Genomic DNA, 19,148 nt, shown 5'->3' on the forward strand with positions numbered 1-19,148 from the left:
AAACATGGATGACATTTTGGGGAGAGGCAATGGATGCGATGCTGAAAGTCTGGTGCCTCTGTCTCAAAAAACAGCCCCCCCCCCCAGGCCCCAGATACCCGTGGATCAATTCTCCATTATTCCCTATGGGAATTGGTCTTCTTAGGGAATAATGGAGTGCCCAGCAGACATTTCCCTCCCTCCTCCCCCTGCATTCTGATGACCCTGAAGAGAATTTATCCACAGGTATCTGGGGCTCTGGGGGGCCCTGTTTTTTGAGGTAGAGGCACCAAGTTTTCTGTATAGTATCTAGTGGCTCTCCCCAAAATACCCCCCAAGTTTCAAAAAGATTGGACTAGGGGGTCCAATTCTATGAGCCCCCAAAGAAGGTGCCCCTATCCTTCATTATTTCCTATGGAAGGAAGGCATTTAAAAGATGTGCAATCCCTTGAAATGTGGTGGCCAGAACTCCCTTTGGAGTTCAATTATGCTTGTCATACCCTTGCTCCTGGCTCCACCCCTAATGTCTCCTGGCTCCACCCCCAAAGTCCCCAGATATTTCTTGAATTGGACTTGGCAACCCTAGGCTAGTGGCAGGGCTGGGCCTGGGTCTATTCAGTTCTCCTGGCTGGATCCAAGCCATGCAATCCCCAACAGAGCAGCTGACACCACTGTTCCGGTTCTCTTCTCCGGTTTCTGCAGAGAGGGAGTGAAAATAAGAATCTTTCTTCTCCTGCAGCACAGATAATTGGTGCCTTTCATGAGGCTGCGAGGGCTGGAGTTTGGTTTCAGCTCAGCCGAAAGTTTGCCACGCAGTCCTCTCAACAGGTCACGGATTTGGTGTCCATACCTGTAACATGAGGAATGAAGATAGTACCAATAGCGGGACCTTTTCTAACACAAACTGCATAGTAAGTTGGGAGTCTGTGGCAGGGCCGGTGCTCGGCTTTCTGGCGCCCGAGGCAAATCACCCGCTAGAAACCCCGCATTATTAAAAAAATATATAGGGAAAATGAAGAGCGCCAAACTTGAAATTTTTCACATTTTGAATTTACTGATTTTTAATATTAATTTTTTTTTTAAAAAAATGTGATAACTTATTAAAAAAAGTGTGAGAATAAGTGCTTGCCGGACATGCCAGGAAGGAGGGTGGTGGGATAGAATGAGGTGGGAGGCCAAATTGCACAGTGGGGAGGGGTGGGGTGGCTTGGCTTTGTTGAGGGCAGCTTGGTGATGGGAAAGCAGCCAGAGTTGTGTGTCGGAGAGGGGGCGCCCAGTGGTGTCCCCTAGGCCAGGTGGCACCCTAGGCGACTACCTACTCCCGCACACTGGCCCTGGTCTGTGGCTATTTCCACAAAAGTATATTGCCTGAGGTCTGATGCTTCTGTATTGGTTTTTCTTACTTTGCCTGCAACATTCTGGAGTTTTTGTACAATCCCAGGGGCTTCCCTGACTTGTCACTTATCTGCTTAGCTCTGGAATTCTGGGAAAGATCACATCATTAATATCCTGCCTCTTTCCCATTGGTAAACCCAAAGCAGCTCACACCATTCTTCTTTCCTCTGTTAGTCCTCCCCACCCCCCTTACATACAAGAATAAAACTGAATAATAATTTTAAACACGGGACTGAGGTTGTTTTTATGAGATTGCTTAGGTCGCTCTCTTGGGGGGTGGGCGGGAAACCTTCTCTTGTCTTCCATTTTAGCCTCACGACAACCCTGTGAGGAAGGCTAACCTGAGAGTATGAGATTGTTCCAAGGTCACCCAGCGAGCTAGGTCTTCCAGATCCGAGTTCAGGGGTGGCCAAATGTGCTTAACAATAAGAGCCACCTAGAATAAATATCAGATGTTTGAGAGCCACAAGATATGAATGTCAGATAGGCTTCCCAATCCCCAGGTCCCAGCGGGGGATCCCACGTTTTTACAGGCTTCTCCCCGCCCCCAGCCAGCTGGCCAGCAGGGGAAGCCCCGCCCCCCACAGTCACCATGTAGTTTTAGAGCTCCTGCAGGACTGTTTTTAAAATATGTGCCTTTAAGGCTGAGCAGGAAGCAGGAAACAGGAAGGGCTTCGGAGAACGGCCCCTGCCTTGGTTTTGCTTTCGTTTTCAGAGCAAGTAAAGTTCTGCAGGAACAAGACCCAGTAAGTATTTGTGTGTGAGAGAGAGGGAGGGGCAGGGGATTCCCTGGTTTGGAGGCCCTCCCTCCCCACTTTAGAAAGCGTGTGGGGGGGAAATGTCTACTGGGCACTCTATTATTCCCTATGGAGAACGATTCCCATAGGAAATAATGGGGAATTGATCCACGGGTATTGGGGGCTCTGGGGGGTATGTTTTGAGGTAGAGGCACCAATTTTGGGGGCTCAATTCTATGAGCCCCAAAAGATGGTGCCCCTATCCTTCATTATTTCCTATGGAAGAAAGGCATTTAAAAAGGTGTGCTGTCCCTTTAAATGTGATGGGCAGAACTCCCTTTGGAGTTCAGTTATGCTTCTCACACCCTTGTTCCTGGCTCCACTCCCAATGTCTCCTGGCTCCACCCCCAAAGTCTCCTGGCTCCGCCCCCAAAGTCCCCAGATATTTCTTGAATTGGACTTGGCAACCCTAATGTCAGATGTTGGAAGGAAGGGAGGAAGGCAAGGGGAGGGAGGGAGAGATAGAAAGAAAGCAACTTTAACTTTGAACACCTTCTCCAAACCAGCGTTGGGACAGTGGAGGCTTCAAGAGCCACTCAATATTTATGAAAGATCCACATGTGGCCCCTAAGCCACAGTTTGGCCACCCCTGTCCTAGTTCAACACTTGGCCGTGGCATTAGACATCTCTTTATTCACATCCCTGAACCCTTTCGTGTCTAAAACTTCCTCTTCTCTTCCCTGTGAGCTGTTGTGTCACAACATGTTTTTTTCTCAGCTCTGCTCACTCTACTTTATTTCTTGTATTGGCACGTTCAAGCAACAGATCACAGCAAAACTGGGGAGGGAGAGGCAGATGTGCACATTTAGTTGTGAGTTTAATGTTAGCCCCCCACCCAACACTGCCATCCGTGGGGGCAGACACATAAAAAAGAAACACGTGCCCTGCTAACAAGTCTATTCCTCTGTTTAGGGATTTTCAAATGGACTCAGCCTGGCTGCCGGCATTGTTGTTTCATTTTGTTCAGTATCGAGGAGTGTGCATGTACACAAAAGCTATACCTTGAACAAAACTTTGTTGGTCTTAAAGGGGCCGCTGGACTCAAGCTGTGATCCTTCTGTTGTGAGGATAAAGGAGTGAAGGAAATATGATCTGCTTTGGGAAGAAGATGGTCGAGAAATCAAAAGCAACATTGCTGAATGTGCTCTACATGACTGCTTGGCATAGGGGTGCCAACCTCCAGGTGCCACCTGGCTGCCCTGGAGGGTAGACTTTGCAGAATTATAGCTATGGAAGTCCCTTGTCTCCCCAAACCCCTCCCCAGGCTCCACCCCCACCCCCCCAATTTTGGTATTTCCCAATGCAGAGCTGGCACCACCAAGGCATTCTTCCAGCAGGATCCACAATCTGCGTGGAGCAGATTTCTACTGGACATCTTTCTTTCTTTCTTTCTTTCTTTCTTTCTTTCTTTCTTTCTTTCTTTCTTTCTTTCTTTCTTTCTTTCTTTCTTTCTTTCTTTCTTTCTTTCTTTCTTTCTTTCTTTCTTTCTTTCTTTCTTTCTTTCTTTCTTTCTTTCTTTCTTCCTCTCCCCCTCTAATACAATGAATTTAGTTTTGCTAAGAGCAGTTCCCCCCCTCAATTCTCCGTTTTCTTTGAATTATAACAAGATATATATACAGCATTTGCAGAATTATGCCCCTAACCTCCTCCCCCAACAGAAACAGACAGAATACAATTTTGCAATCCACCGATTTTCAGAATCACACAGGCACGGTTCCCTTTGATTGCCCTCCTATATCTTACGGCCTGCAACTAGGGCAAGGTTCCTGCCTGTCCCTGGAGGGGGTGTGGATAAGTGTGTGCTTGCGTGTGCCTGGATGTGGCATGAGACCGCTTGCAAAGACTTTATTGGCTGGGGAAAGGGGCAGAGAGGAACCGGTTGCTATACTAGTCGGGCTATAATTAGAGGACGCAGCTGCAAGAGGCCTCTGGGACAAGAAGATCCCTGTAATCCCAGGCCTTTCCATAGTTCTCGAATTCAGGCAGCTCATTTCTTCCCTGAGCTCTAGGTTTCCTGCCCTCCCTCCTGTGTTTTTATTTGGTTAGAATGTAGACTCAGATTCTGAATTCCTTCTGGGTCCTTGGGAATCGATATGCATTGCAGCGTCATTCACAGAAGTTGCACATCAGGAGTCTCTAAAGCAGGGGTCCCCAATGGAGTGGCAGATTTTGAAAACATAGCTTTAGCATTATCTGCCACGACAGCACAGGATCTTCACCGCACGAGTGAAAGAAAGCTGCGGCAGCCATTTTGTGGCCAGCTTCACCCTCTCCTGCAGCAGCCATTTTGTGGATCTGCACACTGCTCTGTGCCAAAATTGTAAAGGTACACAGTATCAAAAAGGTTGAGAAACTGCTCTAAAGTTTGTTTTGGTAGTCACAACTGGGGTAGTTATACTGGGGTAAAGAATTAATAATTTTTTTTCACCTTCCACCTGTTCTTCTGCATTTTTTTTCTGGTTATAGAAAGATAACCCCTTTTATGGGAGCTCCATGGCGCAGAGTGGTAAAGCTGCAGTACTGCAGTCCGAGCTCTCTGCTCATGATCTGAGTTCGATCCCGGTGGAAGCTGGGTTCAGGTAGCCGGCTCGAGGTTGACTCAGCCTTCCATCCTTCCGAGGTCGGTGAAATGAATACTCGGCTTGCTGGGGGGAAAGTACAGATCCCTGGGGAAGGCAATGGCAAACCACCCCGTAAAAAGTCTGCCGTGAAAACGTCGTGACGCGACGTCACCCCAGAGTTGGAAATGACTGGTGCTTGCACAGGGGACCACCTTTACCTTTACTAGTTTTGTCAAGGGATATTTATAGGTAGCAGAGGTCTCTGAAGGGCTGTGGGCAAAAGCAGGATTTAGCTGAAAGCTGATCCTGGAGAATAGTATCACCAAGGCAAGTGAGGATGGGTGGGACCCCCAAACTGGGTCCTTGACCTTAGGTCGGCCTGACCCTTTGAGAAACATGCTTTCTGATGAGTCCCCGGTAGGGTTGCCAGATCCCCCCTCCTGGTGAATTGATTGGGGGAGGGCGTTTTCCTAGTGTTATACTTGCACTAAATCATATGCATGTATACACATTGTGAATGTTATTATTGATCGGTGGTTACTTATATTTTCCATTTATACACCAGTACCGGTTACTTGTATTGTATTCTCTTGGAGAAAATGGCTGTTTTGAAGGGTGGACTCTGTGACATTCTCCCATGCTGAGGCTTCTCCCTTCCATACCCTGCCCTCTCCTGGATCCACCCCCAAAGTCTCCAGGTATTTTCCAACATCCACCTGGCAACCCTACCTGCCCCCCTGTCAAGCATGCTGTTTCTAAGTGTTACTATACTCCTACTTTATCATTCTCCCTCCCCCGCCTCTCTTCATCCTACCTTCCTTTTAGTAGATGCATAATATATCTCCCTGCTTCAGGATATGTAAGTAACCTTGTATTAGAAATGTAAAATGCCTCTCCCACAGGTTCTCACCTAAAAGTCTTATCAGCAAGTACAGAATGTGTGAGAAAAGGAGATGTCTACATTCTTCAGTAACCGAAGAGATAGTTGTTAGTAGCCTTTGAACTATCAATGCAATTGGCATCTATATGTTATTCTTTTGAAGTCATCTGTAACCCTGCCTTTGAAGTAACCTTTAAGATACTTTGCACTATGACAATCTATATCACTTCCAAGGTTTGAGTCTTTGGAACAAGCCATGGAGTTTCAATAAAACAAGTCTTTGATTTAAGACAAAAGCTTGATTATTTCGAAATATCGATGCTTGACATTTTGGAAGTGATACTTCTTGGGAATTTAACCGAACTGGCAACTTTCTAACCGTATGGCGGAAAGAACTCCAGATAATGGCAGATTCCTTACAACTCCGGATAGGATATGCGGCGGACCCAGAGGAGAGGACGCCGGGGTGAGGACAGCGCCATGGCACATCATCGACGCCCATCGAGTCATGGGGAGAGGGTCCCCCCTACACATCCAATAACTATTCATCACCCCTAAAGTGTGGGTACCCAGGACCTCCACAACCCTGATGGATGAGGCACTGGCTCGGAGAGAAGCAATCCTGGCAGGGCCGTTCCGACAAAGGCGACCGGGGAAGAGGGCAGCCAGGACGGCGCGAGAGGCGGAGGTGGAGGGGGTTGAGACGAATCGAGACCCAAGGAGGAGGAGGATGATAGAGGTGGCCCAGACCGTCCGTACCCGGACAGGGAGGAAGAGGAACCCGATCCTGATGACCGAGGGCTCTTGCAAATGGTGAGGGATGAGATGGCTGAAATGGCCAAATGCCTGAGGGACAAGATGCAAGCCAACGCTACGTTCATGGCACAAGAGATGAGAAGGCAGCTGGAGAGAATACTGCAGTCGACAGACCCAAGAGGAGGGCCGATACCCCCTCTGGTGAGGCAGCCGGCTGCACCGCTACCTCTCCTCCCCCGAGACTATGGGAGAGGGAGAGAACTGGATGCCACCTTCGATGGGGATCCTGAAGAGGTGGAATATTTCTCCATTCAAGCCAATAGCTTCATGCATTACTGGAGGAACACCTTCCCTGATGAATTCAGCAGAGCGGATTACTTGGGATCGAAGCTAAAGGGGGCTGCGAAGCGATGGTACGTAAGTCTACACGAAACCAGGAGCTCTGAATTGGATACAGTGGCTGATTTTCTCCAAGCCCTGCTAACCCGATAAAAGACCCTCTCCCAGAGACCAGAGCCCTCACTGCTCTGTGAGACCTGCAGCAGGGATCTAAATCTGTGCGTGAGTACACTGCTGAGTTCCGGGCCAACACGGCCAAAGTCTGGGATTTGAATGAACTAAAACCCTTCGTGGTGCAATGCGACGCCTCCGATGTCGCCGTGGGGGCAATTCTGATGCAACCTGATGAAGAAGGAGCGTTAAAGCCTTGCACTTACATTTCTAAAAAAATCATTCATGAGCGGAGGAACTGGTCAGTTTGGGATAAAGAAGCATTTGCAGTAACTTTCGCTTTAAAAATCTGGAGATCGTGGTTAGAGGGAGCGAGGGTTCCATTTGAGATTTGGACAGACCATAAAAACTTGGAAGCCCTCACAGGACGAAGAAAATTAACTGAAAAGCAAATTCGGTGGGCAGGCTTCTTTGCTTTGTTTGATTTTACCCTGAAACATATCCCGGGGTCAAAGAATTTTCCAGCAGACGCTTTATCCAGACTCCCCCAACACAATAGTCAAAGGGAAGAGGTAATTGACTCTCTCATCCCGCCAAGCCAGTTAGGAGGGGCCGTGACTACCCGCTCCAAAGCGAAGCGAGAAAACCTCGAAGAAAAGTGGAGGGGGGGGGGTTGAGAGATTAATGCGGAAGTAGAAGAAGGAGACCGCAAGCCAGAGGGAGTCACTAAAGGAGAAGGGGGATTCTGGTACAGAGATGGTAAACTTTATGTACCAGAAAGCCTTAGAAAAGAAGTACTGCAATTTTGCCATAGCAGCAAACTTTCAAGACACTTTGGATATGTGAAAACGCTGCACTTGGTGAATCAACAATTTTGGTGGCCATTTATGAAAAAAGACATTTCCAATTACGTATGTATCTTCATGCCCAATGTGTATAATGGCCAAGAAACGGGGAGGAAAACCCCCAGGACTATTACAGCCCTTAGAGACAGCTAACCGACCATGGTCGGTAGTCTCCATGGACTTTATTGTGGAATTATCTATGTCACAAGGGAAAACCGTAATTCTATTAATAGTGGACACTTTTTCCAAACAAGCCCACTTCATCCCTTGTACTCAACTGCCAACTGCTAAAAAGCTAGCCCACTTATTTTTCCAACACGTGGTAAATACACTCATTCCCGGATAAGGTAATTTGCGACCGGGGCCTGCAGTTTGTTGCCAACTTCTGGAGGGAGTTTTATAAACTGACAGGGATTGAGCAAGGATTAAGTTCAGCGTATCACCTGCAGACTGACGGACAGACGGAGAGGGTGAACGCGTTGCTTGAGCAATATTTAAGATGCTTTGTGAACTACCAACAATCTAACTGGGTAGAACTTGTGCCTTTCGCTGAATATGGATATAATAACAGTGTGCATAGCTCCACAAAGACTGCATCATTTCTGATAGTGAATGGTTATGAAAGGAAGCCTTTCCCCTTGTTACTGGGTGGATCAATCCCAGAAGTGCTTTCTTCATTTGAACAATGGTAGGGTAGCCTGGGGAAGGTTTGGAAAACTATTCAAGAAAACTTGGAACTAGTGAAAGACACTTACAAAAAACACTACGATAAAGTCCCCCTGTGTGGGACTTTAAAGTAGGAGAGACTGTCTTTTTATCTACAAGAATTTGCCTCTGCCTCAACCTTCTAAAAAATTGGCTTACAAATTCCTGGGACCGTTTCGGATAAAAAGGGTGATCAACAAAGTGACAGTAGAATTGGATTTACCTAAAATGTTTAGTAAAATACACCCTGTTTTTCATTGCAGTCTACTCCGTCGAGATCCTGGCACCCTCAACCCCAAGGTCCACAACCTATCCAGATTGGGGGTCAGAGTCACCATGAAGTCAAAGAAATATTAGATGCTAAAGTAAAAAGGGGGGTATTGTATTTTTTAATTAGATGGAAGCATTTCTCAGCAGCTCACGATGAATGGGTCGAGAGTTCACATGTCCAAGCAAGGGACCTAATAAAAAAGTTTTATAATGCTCATCCCTCAAAGCCCAGAAGATCTTAGGGGGGGGGGAGCAGTATGTCAAGCATGCTATTTCTAAGTGTTGCTTTATTCCTACTTTATCATTCTCCCTTCCTCCCCCCCCCCCCTTCATCCTCCCTTCCTTTTAGTAGATGCATAATATATCTCCCTGCTTCAGGATTTGTAAGTAACCTTGTATTAGAAATGTAAAATGCCTCTCCCACAGGTTCTCTCCAAAAGGTCTTATCAGCAAGTACAGAATGTGTGAGAAAAGGAGATGTCTACATTCTTCAGTAACCAAAGAGATAGTAGTTAGTAGCCTTTGAACTTTCAATGCAATTGGCATCTATATGTTATTCTTTTGAAGTTATCTGTAACCCTGCCTTTGAAGTAACCTTTAAGATACTTTGCACTATGACAATCTGTATCACTTCCAAGGTTTGAGTCTTTGGAACAAGTCATGGAGTTTCAATAAAATAAGTCTTTGATTTAAGACAAAAGCTTGATTATTTCGAAATATCGATGCTTGACACCCCCCCCCCACACACATACACACACTATCTTCAAGGAATCCTAGACCTTGGGTTGCCAGCTGTGGACTGGGAAGAGAGCATAGATGATGTTATTGACACGGGAGACTTCCTTCCCCTTCCCAGTTCAGTGTCCTTCGTGCTGAACCACTGGAGCTGCCAGCAGTATCCTGGCTAAGTCAAACAAGGCAGGGACCAGTGTAGACTAGGCACTGGCATGAACTGGGGAAACGGTGGTTCGTGTTGGTTCGTTGTTTGCTTCCCTGCCCAAACAACGTGGTGGTTCATGATTCATTTGATTTCTTCAACTGGTTTGCGGTTTGTTTGGTTTGGGAGGTGCAGAAAAACCCCCTTGTGAGTCAGAGATGCCAAACTCACTGGGAGTCTTCAGCAGACCCTTTCCCACCCACCCTCCCAGTTTGACAAGATTGTATTTGGAATGTCCGAGTTATAGGCCCCCAAAACAGATGCAATTGGAATTTGGCCATCCTTAGAGATTAACTTAGAAACAGGCATACGTTCTCTTCCAAGTACTGCGTCTCGGCTTGCCAGCCTCCAGGTGGGGACTGGAGATCTCCTGCTTTTACAACAGATCTCCAGCTGGCAGAGATCAGCTCCCTTGGAGTGTTATTTCTAATAGATTTACATTGTAACAGCTCCGTGAAATGGTGAGAGAAGAGGCTGACGAAGAACAGAACAAACGAAACTTTCTATACGGTTCCTTATTCTTTCCATTACAACATCACAAGCGGAACTACTAAGGATTCCACCCCACATCACAAGATTATACCTGGGATAGAGAAGGTAGAGGAAGAACTACTTTTCTCCCTTTCTCACAATACGAGAACTCATGGACATTCAATGAAATTGCTGAGCAGTCAGGTTAGAACGGATAAAAAGAAGTCCTTCTTCACCCGAAGGGTGATTAACACATGGAATTCACTGCCACAGGAGGTGGTGGCGGCTGCCAGCATAGACAGCTTCAAGAGGGGATTGGATGAACATATGGAGCAGAGGTCTATCAGTGGCTATTAGCCACAGTGTAACTCTCTGTCTGGGGCAAGTGATGCTCTGTATTCTTGGTGCCTGTGAGGGGCACAGTGGGAGGGCTTCTAATGTCCTGGCCCCACTGGTGGACCTCCTGATGGTGCCTGGTTTTTTGGCCAGTGTATGTTTCTCTAGGATGCCACTGTATTTTTGGCCACTGTGTGTTTCTCTAGGATGCCTGCTTATATTTCAAATGCAGTTGGTCAGTTTACTACGCTGGGACAGGTGTGCCTCATTCTCAGGTGGAGTTAAGGTAATCACTAGGCATCCAGGACAGACTTTTTAACAATAGGTGCCTTGGGGCTCTCCTGGGTTTGGATGGCACTTTATTTTAACCGTATATATGGCTTGAGTTTTAGATCAAACCAAGCCTGAATTCTCCTAGAAGCTAAAATGACTAAACTGAGGCTATCGTACTTCGGTCACATCATGAGAAGACTTAGAGTCACTGGCAGGGGTCATTTTGTAGAAAAATAGATGATGGAGTTCATTAGCATATGCCCCCCCCCAACCAAAAAAACCCACATGCCAGAAAGGAGAGACCCTTGCTCACCTGGGGCTCTCTATGACTGCCCCCTCCTGCAGTCAAAAGGCCAGCAAGCCACCCATCACCCAAAATCACATCAGAAGTGGAGAAAGGGCGGCATGGGCTTCTCCAGGGGTTCATGAGGGCTGCTGGGGGCATGGCAAAGCCCCTGGTGGCTGGCTGGCTGTCCGCTCTCCCAATCCAGGGATTGTTACACAGCTGCACCTACTATTCAATGGACAAGGTAGGTGGGAAGGAAGAGGGGGAACCCTCAAAAAGGTTCAGGAGCTGGGCTCCTGTGAGCTCCTGCTGAATCTGAGGCCTGGTCACTGGAAAAGACAATCGTGGTAGGAAAAGTCGAAGGCAGTAGGAGAAGGGGAAGACCCAATGTGAGATGGAGTGACCCAATCAAGGAAGCCACAACCTTCAGTTTGCAAGGCTGTTAATGACAATGTGTTTTGGAGGTCATTCATTCATAGGGTCACCATGAGTTGGAAGTGACTCGACATTATATAATGCACATGTATGGCTAGTTATAAAGTTCTCTATAATGGCAGAAAAATGATTTTTTTAAGGATATAGACAAGCTGGAATGGGTCCAGAGGAGGGTGATGAAGATGGTGCGGGGGCTGGAGACCAAGTTTTATGAGGAAAGGTTGAAGGACCTGGGGATGTTTAGCCTGGAGAGGAGGCAGCTGAGAGGTGATAGGATCACCATCTTCGAGTACTTGAAGGGCTGTCATATAGAGGATGGCGTGGAATTCTTTTCTGTGGCCCAGAAGGTAGGACCAGAACCAATGGGTTGAAATTAAATCAAAAGAGTTGCTGGCTCAACATTAGGAAGGACTTCCTGACTGTTAGAGTGATTCCTCAGTGGTTGGCTCTCCTTCCTTGGAGGTTTTTAAACAGAGGCTAGATGGCCATCTGACAGCAATGAAGATCCTGTGAATTTAGGGGGGAGGTATTTGTGAGTTTCCTGCATTGTGCAGGGGGTTGGACTAGATGACCCTGGAGGTCCCTTCCAACTCTAGGATTCTTTGATTCTACAGTATATGAGCCTCCCCCCAAGTTAACAAAGCAACAAAGACAAACTTATTCAAAGGTGGAGTTGGATTTCTAGTTGAGTGGACAGTGAAATAGCTGCAAGAGAGAATTGGTATGTAGGAAAGGAGGGCTCAGCCCTTTTCTCTCTTGAAAACCCCTGTCACAAGCAGGGAGAGCCAATACTGGCTGCCGCCGCTCCAGTAAGGGTCTGTCCGGGAGGGACCAGAGCACCCACCTGACCTGTCTTCCGTATTAGCAAGCACCTTTTATCTGTGGTCAAAGAGGCGGGCAGTATAACAACAATAAGTTTATCGTAAGTGCTCAAGAACAAACAAGCGGGCTGTAATTTTTAGTGCAATAGTGAACATGGAAACAGTAAAGGTGGTACAAAGCAAAATAAGAAGCCCTGATGCAACTAACGGTGTGTTCCCTTCCTCTAAGTCCAACTGACTCACCATATTTTGGATGAGGGAGCTCTCATGACTGCAGCTTTCCTCCAGCCCAGCCTTTTCAGACAGAGCTCTCCTGACTGCAGCCTCTCTGGAGAGGACTTTCTCCTTTCTAGCTTAGTTTTTCATTTCCTTCCCTACAAGTCCCACCACTCTGGTCTCGACTGGGCATGTTTTCCCTTCAAAATTGCGTCCCACCCAATCAGAGGAACAGAAGGGATCCTGGGAATTATAGACATTATAGCTATTCTGATTCAGGCTTCCTTGGAGCCTGTAAGTCTCACTAGGCCTAGGATCATGATAACCTGCATTGTGATTTTTCAATCCCCCCACACACAATAACTGTACATTAGTAAGCCTGATGTGGGGTGGAATCAATCCAGGAGGATTCTTTCAGGAAAGAATCGGTGGATATGAGCAGGGGTGGAATTCTATCAGGAGCTCCTTTGCATTTTAGGCCACACACCCCTGATGTAGCCAATCCTCCAAGAGCTAACAAGGCTCTTTTTTGTAAGCTCTTGGAGGATTGGCTACATCAGGGGTGTGTGACCTAATATGCAAAGGAGCTCCTGCTAGAACTCCACCTCTGGATATGAGAGGAGCTAGCTTTCCCTACAAGTTCCCATTATTCCCATCCGGGTTTGGAAAGACAGGCTTGCTGAAAAATTTAGTCCCACCTTGATAGCGTCCAGGATGGCGATTTAAACAAATAAGGTAACCTCTATATTCAGAGTCAGCAGAGCTCCCAACACCAGTGATAAGAGTCAGAATTAAGGGAAGGCTTTGTCCTCAATGGCCTATTTCTCATCCCTCCATGGCAATTGGTTGGCCACTGGGTAAAACAGGATTCGAGACCAGATGGACCAGTAGTCTGAGAGAGCCAGTTTGGTGTAGTGGTTAAGTGTGTGGACTCTTATCTGGGAGAACCGGGTTTGATTCCCCACTCCTCCACTTGCACCTGCTGGAATGGCCTTGGGTCAACCATAGCTCTGGCAGAGGTTGTCCTTGAAAGGGCAGCTGCTGTGAGTGCCCTCTCAGCCCCACCCACCTCACAGGGTGTCTGTTGTGGGGGGAGAAGATATAGGAGATTGTAAGCCGCTCTGAGGCTCTTTGGAGTGGAGGGCGGGATATAAATCCAATATCTTCATCTACCTCACAGGGTGTCTGTCGTGGGGGAGGAAGGGAAAGGAGATTGTGAGCTGCTCTGAGACTCTTTGGAGTGGAGGGCGGCATATAAATCCAATATCTTTATCTACCTCACAGGGTGTCTGTTGTGGGGGAGGAAGGGAAAGGAGATTGTGAGCCGCTCTGAGACTCTTCAGAGTGGAGGGCGGGATATAAATCCAATATCTTCATCTACCTCACAGGGTGTCTGTTGTGGGGGAGGAAGGTAAAGGAGATTGTGAGCCGCTCTGAGACTCTTCAGAGTGGAGGGCGGGATATAAATCCAATATCTTCATCTACCTCACAGGGTGTCTGTTGTGGGGGAGGAAGGGAAAGGAGATTGTGAGCTGCTCTGAGACTCTTCGGAGTGGAGGGCAGGATATAAATCCAATATCTTCTTCTACCTCACAGGGTGTCTGTTGTGGGGGAGGAAGATAAAGGAGATTGTGAGCCGCTGTGAGACTCTTCGGAGTGGAGGGCGGGATATAAATCCAATATCTTCATCTACCTCACAGGGTGTCTGTTGTGGGGGAGGAAGGGAAAGGAGATTGTGAGCCGCTCTGAGACTCTTCAGAGTGGAGGGCAGGATATAAATCCAATATCTTCTTCTACCTCACAGGGTGTCTGTTGTGGGGGAGGAAGATAAAGGAGATTGTGAGCCGCTGTGAGACTCTTCGGAGTGGAGGGCGGGATATAAATCCAATATCTTCATCTACCTCACAGGGTGTCTGTTGTGGGGGAGGAAGGTAAAGGAGATTGTGTGCCGCTCTGAGACTCTTCGGAGTGGAGGGCGGGATATAAATCCAATATCTTCTTCTTCTTCTTGAACCAGCAGGCTCAACTTGTGTTCCCATAAACAGGAAGGGAGGTAAACCAAATAGGATTTGTTCAAGATCACAGCATATTTAAATGGTGGCAAGCTGGCAGATAGAAGCTTTGCTTTACAGGTACCCCAGCTCTCAAGTACGAGAACGGATAGACGCTGTATTGAACTGATGTGTTGACATGTGTGAGGGAGACCCCCTGCCTGGACCGGGGGCTTGGCAGCCTTAGGATACTCTGAGAAGAAAAGCACTCCAGTTTGGAAGCCAACATGGAGAAAAAGCTCTATGTGGAAGCAGGCTCGGTCAGAAAAGGTTAGCCTGGTTCCTAGGCTAAGTTTTGTTGAAGGATCCAGTTTTAACTTGCCTTTGCAACTTCTTGCATGGTCTTGGGTGTAACCTCCTGGCTCTACCTGTTTACTGAAAACTGCTAAGGGTGTGGAGGGTTGAGAAACTGGCTCATATGAGAAGTGTCTCAGAGTAACATACCATTTAGTTTGGCACAGGTACAGTTCAACTGAACTTACAAGGGTGTGAATGGTGAGACAGGAAGCATAATTTGTTTCCTGCCTCCGACCGCATTTTTGTGTTGTCTTCTGCTCACAGTGGCACAGCAGTGATACAGTCCAACAGAGTGTTGGACTGGATGGGCCGTTGGCCTGATCCAACATGGCTTCTCTTATGTTATTTTTCTGCGTCTTCATCCTGTTAAACATCTGCAATCAAATATTAATTATGCAGGTCTGTATCATGAAACCCTGATACTGGTGGACAGTCATTTTGTGTTGAGGACCTGCACAGTTGATCTCAAACTTGCAATTGCAGGCTTTTTTTTTTAAACTTTATAAGCAGTGGTGCTATGCTGTGAACCCACAAAAAAGCTCTCTCAAACTATAATGTTTGAAAATTACCTTGCACTGAGCGACTTCCATGTGGTGATGAGTTCCACTTAAATAAGGTGGCAACTGGGCTTCCACGTAGGTTTTTCTACATTTCCCCTGCCGTTGTCCTCCATGGTACTCCTTGCCCTGCTAAAAGGTAAAGGTAGTCCCCTGTGACTCTGGGGTGACATTGCTTTCACAACGTTTTCACAGCAGACTTTTTACGGGGTGGGTTGCTATTCCCTTCCCCAGTCCTCTACACTCCCCCCCCCCCCCAGCAAGCTGGGTGCTCATTTTACCGACCTCGGAAGGATGGAAGGCTGAGTCAACCTGGAGCCGGCTACCTGAACCAGCTTCCGCTGGGATCGAACTCAGGTCGTGAGCAGAGGGCTCCAACTGCAGTACTGCCGCTTTACCACTCTTGCCCTGCTACCACAGTTCTAAAAGTCAGTTCTAAAATTTGTTTTTAGTATTATAATCTTATAGTCCCAAAATTTTATTTTATTAAGTTGCATCAAATCCACCCATGCCACAATGTTCATCTTTGTTATCAAGTAGCAAAACCAAATGCTTCAAACCAACAAACCCCTTTCATAAGTCAGTTCCCATTATCCTACCACCCAGCTAGCCCTGCACCGCACTGTATGCCATTCCCATAGAAAACAACTTTTTCGTGAATGCAGTGCAGTGGTACCAGGAGCCATGTCTGATAAAGGGAGCTTCCAGGCAACAAAAGTCTGTGATGGAATACCATTTTGTGAGTGCCACAAGTCTGCTGTTTATGCAGTAGCTCAACAGAAATCTACAGAAGAGAGGCTGTAAATTTGTTATGACATAATAGAGAGGATAAACAGGCAAGTTTATTGGGAATACTCTACAGTATCAAGTATAGCACAAACACGCAAGGAATCATACTAACCCAGTGTAAAAACATAGATAATCTAACCGTAAGTTCTTATAACGAACTTCACTAGAACCAAAAACAGATATTTCACAAATTCTGGGGACAACAGTTCAGTTACTTTTTGGAGAGCTTCTGCGAATGCATGGAAAACAGTAATGAATTTATTCCCCCAAGGGAAAAAAATGATGCATCATACTTAGGGTTGCCAAGTCCAATTCAAGAAATATCTGGGGACTTTGGGGCTGGAGCCAGGAGACATTGGGGGTGGAGCCAGGAGCAAGGGTGTGACAAGCATAATTGAACTCCAAGGGAGTTCTGGCCGTCACATTTAAAGGGACAGCACACCTTTTAGAATGCCTTCCTTCCATAGAAAATAATGAAGGATAGGGGCACCTTCTTTTGGGGCTCATAGAATTGGACCCCCTGGTCCAATCCTTTTGAAACTTGGGAGGTATTTTGGGGAGAGGCACTAGATACTATACGTAAAATTTGGCATCTCTACCTCAAAAAACAGCCCCCCCAGAGCCCCTGACACCCGCGGATCGATTCCCCATCATTCCCTATGGGAATCGTTCCTGGAGGTGCATAATGGCTGTGGGGGTGGAGCTTCCCCCGCCGGCCAGCTGGCTGGGGGTGGGGGGAAGCCTGTAAAACCAGGGGATCCCCCGCTGGGACCTGGGGATTGGGAAGCCTAATCATACTCTGGTTTCTCTTCAGATTTCATAAATCTTATAGTGATTTGGGGAGTGTCCATAACTCACTGGTCAGCTGCGTAGTGTACAAAGCGTCCCAGCCGGGTCAATCCCTGGCAATGTGAGCCATTCCCAGTCTGAGCAGACAGTACAGATCCTGATAGACCATCGGTCCTATTTAGTATAAGGCAGTTTCATGTGCTCGTGTGTCAATTACCAAATCAAAAATAAATACTTAAAAAAAACAAACTGGTGGTTGGGGAGGGGGATTGGGACAGGAAAAATGGCTCAGATGTGGGTGCGCCTGGGATAGAACCGGATTTACCCACACAAATAGCACCCACTGGAGCCTTTGAAGAAGATAGCAGTAAAGCGGGCTTAGGAATGTTTACAGGAGAGTTGGGGGGAAGTCAGAAGATGCACAGGAAAGCATCCCAGTGACCTCCCCCCTCCCTTCCTGTCCGCATGATGCTAGACCAAATGCTCCGCGTGGAAGTGACCTTGGTGAGAGCTTATCTTTCCATGTATTGAGTTCCCCATTTGGCTTAGCCTCAGGCTACTTGTGACTAGTGTTCCCTCTAAGCTGAGTTAGTGTGAGCTAGCTCACAGCTTTTTAGCCTCCAGCTCACACGTTTTGGTCTTAGATCAGGAAAAATGGCCTTAGAGCAAGCTGATTTTATGCAGTAGCTCACAACTTTAACGCCAGCAGTTCACGAAATAGAATTTTTGCTCACAGAATTTTGCTCTCCGTTTGCCCTAATCCAATACTCTGAAACACCCTCCCAGAAGCCATCAGGGCCCTGCGGGACTTATTGCAGTTCCACAGGGCCTGCAAGACTGAGCGGTTTTGGATGGCATATGACATCTAATGGGAGAGGGCTGCCGCCACATCTGGATCTATTGCACTAACTGCCTAGGATCTGTACGCGTTGAGAAAGGAAATATTACGTGCCTGAAGTAACACCATTGCAACTGATCGAATAGTTTTATTGTTTTGATATTGCTTATTGTTTATTGTGTATTTTGTGTTGTTAGCCGCCTTGAGTCTGCATAGAATAGGCGGGATATAAATAGAACATAAAGAAATAAATAAAACTCCGCAGCTTAGAGCAGGGGTGTCGAACTCATTTGTTACGAGGGCCGGATCTGACATAAATGAGACCTTGTTGGGCCGGGCCATGTCGGGTTGGGCTGAGCCATGTTGGGCCAGGCCATGTGTGTACTTCTTTAAGATTAGGTAGCAGAGATATGAACTTTATAAAGAACACAGACAAACACAATTAGATTTTTTAAAAAGAAATTTAAAACATGCTTAAAATGTTAGCACTCGTTGGTCTGAAAGGTGCTTTCTTTGTATTTCTCCCATGGGATCCAGGGAACTGGGCAAAGGAAGCTCTGGCTCTTTCCTTCCTTTCCCAGGGGACCAGGAGGAGGAGGAGCCTCAGCAAATAGAAGGAAGAGAGGCTTGGCTCAGTAGCTCTGCTGTGCAATCGAGCAAGTCTTGCAAAGCAAGTTGTGATGCAGAAGGAAGCAAGAGAGAGAGAGGGAGAAGGAAGCAGAAGACAGCCAGTTGCTTGGGGGCCTGATTTGGCCCCCGGGCCACATGTTTGATACCCCTGGCGTGGAGGGAGCATCGCTTGAGGTAAGAGTCACATGGCCCACATTTTTTTAAGCTTTGGAAAACATTCATCAAAGGTAGTTTTGGTCTTTACAGAAGAGGCTTCCTGGCCAATGAAAATATTCTTAATTAGCACAGAATTTTAGCTGGATGGAAGAGCACACACATTCCTTTAGAAAAAGGTGGTAAAAAAATGTTAGAAATAAAGGGTTTTTTTCACTGACATGCATTGTGTAAAGATCTAATGTGAAATCAGGGCTCACTTTTGCTATCTAAATAACACATTCACTGTGTTTTTTTCACATAAAATTCTGTATCCTACTGCTTCTTAGATAGCCGTTTTGTTCCAAGAAACTTTGATACGGAATTCTAAAGAACTCTGATTCCGGAATAAAGATACTCTATTTCAAATGAAAGTCAATTATCTGAAAGAGACCATTCATCAACAGCCAAAATGGCTATCATACTATCTAGTGAACTGCCTTAGAAGTTATCAAAATTCCACATCTAAAATTGGGTGGTTGTTCATTTGACTTTATGAAGATCTGTGAAACCCAGGGCTTTTGGGAGGCTTAAGAAAAACAAAATGGTTATTCACATGTTGCCATAGAAGCATCAGTCGTCTGTGAATTGC

At 46.7% G+C, this 19,148-nt stretch overlaps 1 long non-coding RNA gene across 2 annotated transcripts in view; it reads left to right on the forward strand.

Annotated features, from left to right (window-relative positions):
* The first annotated feature begins 2,024 nt into the window (after positions 1–2,024).
* Positions 2,025–19,148, forward strand: part of LOC132587823 (uncharacterized) — a 40,520-nt gene continuing 23,396 nt past the window's right edge. Inside the window, exon 1 of one of the 2 annotated variants that reach the window (XR_009556472.1) lies at positions 2,025–2,120. This is a non-coding gene — a long non-coding RNA (uncharacterized LOC132587823). Of the gene's footprint in view, positions 2,121–4,101; positions 4,498–19,148 lie in introns of those variants that run through there. The other variant, XR_009556473.1, reaches the window with a different exon arrangement.

This window comes from Heteronotia binoei, chromosome 19 (assembly GCF_032191835.1).
Source record: "Heteronotia binoei isolate CCM8104 ecotype False Entrance Well chromosome 19, APGP_CSIRO_Hbin_v1, whole genome shotgun sequence".
Taxonomy (NCBI): domain Eukaryota; kingdom Metazoa; phylum Chordata; class Lepidosauria; order Squamata; family Gekkonidae; genus Heteronotia; species Heteronotia binoei.